Here is a 5,653-nt window from a genome sequence, read left to right as displayed (position 1 = left end):
CAAATGGATGGAGTAAGTGCCAGAGGCTGAAGGTGAACGTGATAAAACGTGTTGGATAAGGACAAGAACTAAAATGTAAAACTAGGGTGAGGTGGGGTTGGAAGGTAAAAGGGAAATATGGGACGGTTGAGAGATGAGCATACTTCCCTTCGTTAACCAACTAACCATAACCAACTAACCATAACCAACTAACCATAACCAACTAATACCAACTAGTCCTTTCTTGTACGCTCATTTCTCAAACAGTTCCATATTCCCTCTATCCCTTCCACCCATCTCTCCTAGTTTCATATTTCCATTCTCTCCTTATTTGGCATGTTGTCTCTTTCACCTTGAGCCTTTGGCACTCACTCCATCCATATGCTCATCACACCTCGCATGTACCACCTATTTCCTTGCTGGCTTTGTCCTGCATGCCTCTGCCTCTTTTCACTCTCTTTCATCAGTCTGAGGAAGGTTGCTGACCTGAGGTGTCATCTGTCCATTCCACTTGCAGTCAGGCAGATTGTACCTGAACTGCTGAATGCCTCCAGCACTTTGTCTTTGAACAGAGCCATGTTCACCGGTTGTAGTTGGCTTCTGTTACAGGGAAAGTATAGTTTAATATTTTTGACTGAAGCTCTGGGTGGTTGGGTTTTTCCAGGTATTTTTAACCAACTGAATGTTTGTTTATATCTAACGTTTAAATGTCCACTTGAAGAGTGAGGCATCGGGCAACAATGTTGGGAGAACACTTGTGAAATATAATGGGTATTTGATGTAACTGGTGTTGCTGTGCTTGTAAATTGTGTCAGTGCGGGAGCAACTCGATGGGTGCAGCAATATCGCTGGAGAACATGGATTGGTAATTCCGGGTTGGGACTCTTCAGACCTTAATCTCTTAAAGTAGTCTAAATATATAGGACTACCTTAATATTGGTCCAACCTGCAGGAGTCCTGACTGCAGAGACACAATGGTCCTGGTTGGAGATACATCTCCAGGCATTGTCCACATGTCCAAGTGTTTTTACCTTGAGGACTAGAATCTTCTCACCCAGGACTGTCCAACCAACTGAGTTACTCCCGCACTTTGTCTAATTGTAGAGAAGGACGTTGGAACATTTCAAACATTAAAATGTTAATTTGATTTTTCAGCATCAATTCTTCCTGGATTTGGTCTTTATGGATGTCATAGGAGATAAGGTATGTATTTCTAACTATCTTCAGTTTAATGGGATAAATGTGTTCAATTATTGATGGCTTTTCCAAATTTGTTTCTTCAACATCGAGAAGCTCGCAGTCTCTGGTAGAGACCGATGTCGGGAAGCTCCAAAGAACGCAAAAGGTTCGACTAGACCCCGAGTGAGCTGGGATTCAACCCCCCGATGCAGGACCCCCGACACGGATGGCCCGACCGCCTGCTACGGGAGTCAAGATCATTCCATCAACGGAAGGCCCGAGGCCCCAGACCGCAGGAGGCCAAAGAAGGGAAGAGTTTGAACTTTGTGTTCTGTTGCTTTTTATTGGTATGAGTGTCTGGTAAATGAAATTCCTCGTGTTGCAAAGCATACATGTTTTACACGAGCCACCCCATGTTTGAAGCATGAGTGTATATATACAGTGCTGGAGGAACTTGGTGGGTTTGACAACCCCCTGAAGGATTGGACAGATGACTAATCGGGTCAGGAGCTCTCGGTCTGAAATACGGGGGAGAGCTGGAAATGAGGTGGGGGTTGGGCACTGCCTGACAAGTGATGGGTGGATTACAGGTGAGTGGGTGATGGGCAAATGGATGGAGTAAGTGCCAAAGGCTGAAGGTGAACGTGATAAAACGTGTTGGATAAGGACAAGAACTGAAATGTAAAACTAGGGTGAGGTGGGGTTGGAAGGTAAAAGGGAAATATGGGACGGTTGAGAGATGAGCATACTTCCCTTCGTTAACCAACTAACCATAACCAACTAACCATAACCAACTAACCATAACCAACTAACCATAACCAACTAACCATAACCAACTAACCATAACCAACTAGTCCTTTCTTGTACGCTCATTTCTCAAACAGTTCCATATTCCCTCTATCCCTTCCACCCATCTCTCCTAGTTTCATATTTCCATTCTCTCCTTATTTGGCATGTTGTCTCTTTCACCTTGAGCCTTTGGCACTCACTCCATCCATATGCTCATCACACCTCGCATGTACCACCTATTTCCTTGCTGGCTTTGTCCTGCATGCCTCTGCCTCTTTTCACTCTCTTTCATCAGTCTGAGGAAGGTTGCTGACCTGAGGTGTCATCTGTCCATTCCACTTGCAGTCAGGCAGATTGTACCTGAACTGCTGAATGCCTCCAGCACTTTGTCTTTGAACAGAGCCATGTTCACCGGTTGTAGTTGGCTTCTGTTACAGGGAAAGTATAGTTTAATATTTTTGACTGAAGCTCTGGGTGGTTGGGTTTTTCCAGGTATTTTTAACCAACTGAATGTTTGTTTATATCTAACGTTTAAATGTCCACTTGAAGAGTGAGGCATCGGGCAACAATGTTGGGAGAACACTTGTGAAATATAATGGGTATTTGATGTAACTGGTGTTGCTGTGCTTGTAAATTGTGTCAGTGCGGGAGCAACTCGATGGGTGCAGCAATATCGCTGGAGAACATGGATTGGTAATTCCGGGTTGGGACTCTTCAGACCTTAATCTCTTAAAGTAGTCTAAATATATAGGACTACCTTAATATTGGTCCAACCTGCAGGAGTCCTGACTACAGAGACACAATGGTCCTGGTTGGAGATGCATCTCCAGGCATTGTCCACATGTCCAAGTGTTTTTACCTTGAGGACTAGAATCTTCTCACCCAGGACTGTCCAACCAACTGAGTTACTCCCGCACTTTGTCTAATTGTAGAGAAGGACGTTGGAACATTTCAAACATTAAAATGTTAATTTGATTTTTCAGCATCAATTCTTCCTGGATTTGGTCTTTATGGATGTCATAGGAGATAAGGTATGTATTTCTAACTATCTTCAGTTTAATGGGATAAATGTGTTCAATTATTGATGGCTTTTCCAAATGTGTTTCTTCAACATCGAGGAGCTCGCAGTCTCTGGTAGAGACCGATGTCGGGAAGCTCCAAAGAACGCAAAAGGTTCGACTAGACCCCAAGTGAGCTGGGATTCAACCCCCCCAATGCAGGACCCCCGACACGGATTGCCCGACCGCCTGCTACGGGAGTCAAGATCATCCCATCAACGGAAGGCCCGAGGCCCCAGACCGCAGGAGGCCAAAGAAGGGAAGAGTTTGAACTTTGTGTTCTGTTGCTTTTTATTGGTATGAGTGTCTGGTAAATGAAATTCCTCGTGTTGCAAAGCATACATGTTTTACACGAGCCACCCCATGTTTGAATCATGAGTGTATATATACAGTGCTGGAGGAACTTGGTGGGTTTGCCAAACCCCTGAAGGATTGGACAGATGACTAATCGGGTCAGGAGCTCTCGGTCTGAAATACGGGGGAGAGCTGGAAATGAGGTGGGGGTTGGGCACTGCCTGACAAGTGATGGGTGGATTACAGGTGAGTGGGTGATGGGCAAATGGATGGAGTAAGTGTCAGAGGCTGAAGGTGAACGTGATAAAACGTGTTGGATAAGGACAAGAACTAAAATGTAAAACTAGGGTGAGGCGGGGTTGGAAGGTAAAAGGGAAATATGGGACGGTTGAGAGATGAGCATACTTCCCTTCGTTAACCAACTAACCATAACCAACTAACCATAACCAACTAACCATAACCAACTAGTCCTTTCTTGTACGCTCATTTCTCAAACAGTTCCATATTCCCTCTATCCCTTCCACCCATCTCTCCTAGTTTCATATTTCCATTCTCTCCTTATTTGGCATGTTGTCTCTTTCACCTTGAGCCTTTGGCACTCACTCCATCCATATGCTCATCACACCTCGCATGTACCACCTATTTCCTTGCTGGCTTTGTCCTCCATGCCTCTGCCTCTTTTCACTCTCTTTCATCAGTCTGAGGAAGGTTGCTGACCTGAGGTGTCATCTGTCCATTCCACTTGCAGTCAGGCAGATTGTACCTGAACTGCTGAATGCCTCCAGCACTTTGTCTTTGAACAGAGCCATGTTCACCGGTTGTAGTTGGCTTCTGTTACAGGGAAAGTATAGTTTAATATTTTTGACTGAAGCTCTGGGTGGTTGGGTTTTTCCAGGTATTTTTAACCAACTGAATGTTTGTTTATATCTAACGTTTAAATGTCCACTTGAAGAGTGAGGCATCGGGCAACAATGTTGGGAGAACACTTGTGAAATATAATGGGTATTTGATGTAACTGCTGTTGCTGTGCTTGTAAATTGTGTCAGTGCGGGAACAACTCGATGGGTGCAGCAATATCGCTGGAGAACATGGATTGGTAATTCCGGGTTGGGACTCTTCAGACCTTAATCTCTTAAAGTAGTCTAAATATATAGGACTACCTTAATATTGGTCCAACCTGCAGGAGTCCTGACTACAGAGACACAATGGTCCTGGTTGGAGATGCATCTCCAGGCATTGTCCACATGTCCAAGTGTTTTTACCTTGAGGACTAGAATCTTCTCACCCAGGACTGTCCAACCAACTGAGTTACTCCCGCACTTTGTCTAATTGTAGAGAAGGACGTTGGAACATTTCAAACATTAAAATGTTAATTTGATTTTTCAGCATCAATTCTTCCTGGATTTGGTCTTTATGGATGTCATAGGAGATAAGGTATGTATTTCTAACTATCTTCAGTTTAATGGGATAAATGTGTTCAATTATTGATGGCTTTTCCAAATGTGTTTCTTCAACATCGAGGAGCTCGCAGTCTCTGGTAGAGACCGATGTCGGGAAGCTCCAAAGAACGCAAAAGGTTCGACTAGACCCCAAGTGAGCTGGGATTCAACCCCCCCAATGCAGGACCCCCGACACGGATTGCCCGACCGCCTGCTACGGGAGTCAAGATCATCCCATCAACGGAAGGCCCGAGGCCCCAGACCGCAGGAGGCCAAAGAAGGGAAGAGTTTGAACTTTGTGTTCTGTTGCTTTTTATTGGTATGAGTGTCTGGTAAATGAAATTCCTCGTGTTGCAAAGCATACATGTTTTACACGAGCCACCCCATGTTTGAATCATGAGTGTATATATACAGTGCTGGAGGAACTTGGTGGGTTTGCCAAACCCCTGAAGGATTGGACAGATGACTAATCGGGTCAGGAGCTCTCGGTCTGAAATACGGGGGAGAGCTGGAAATGAGGTGGGGGTTGGGCACTGCCTGACAAGTGATGGGTGGATTACAGGTGAGTGGGTGATGGGCAATGGGATGGAGTAAGTGTCAGAGGCTGAAGGTGAACGTGATAAAACGTGTTGGATAAGGACAAGAACTAAAATGTAAAACTAGGGTGAGGCGGGGTTGGAAGGTAAAAGGGAAATATGGACGGTTGAGAGATGAGCATACTTCCCTTCATTAACCAAATAACCGTAACCAAATAACCGTAACCAAATAACCGTAACCAAATAACCATAACTAAATACCACCAAATAGGAACAACTAAGTAATAATAATTAACTTGTACGCTCATTTCTCAAACAGGAGTTCCATATTCCCTCTATCCCTTCCACCCATCTCTCCTAGTTTCATATTTCCATTCTC

The 5,653-nt window shown here is 44.6% G+C and overlaps 1 long non-coding RNA gene across 1 annotated transcript; it reads left to right on the top strand.

The window, feature by feature from the left end:
• Positions 1 to 216: 216 nt before the first annotated feature.
• On the top strand, positions 217 to 3,129 carry LOC129704428 (uncharacterized). The gene is made up of 3 exons (XR_008724725.1): positions 217 to 1,182; positions 1,273 to 2,978; positions 3,069 to 3,129. It is a non-coding gene; the product is annotated as an uncharacterized LOC129704428 (long non-coding RNA).
• Positions 3,130 to 5,653: the final 2,524 nt, after the last annotated feature.

The sequence above is a fragment of the Leucoraja erinacea genome, chromosome 16 (assembly GCF_028641065.1).
Source record: "Leucoraja erinacea ecotype New England chromosome 16, Leri_hhj_1, whole genome shotgun sequence".
In the NCBI taxonomy this organism is placed as follows: Eukaryota; Metazoa; Chordata; class Chondrichthyes; order Rajiformes; family Rajidae; genus Leucoraja; species Leucoraja erinaceus.
The sequence above is the reverse complement of the archived record's forward strand: the minus strand, read 5'-3'. Positions and strand labels throughout refer to the sequence as shown.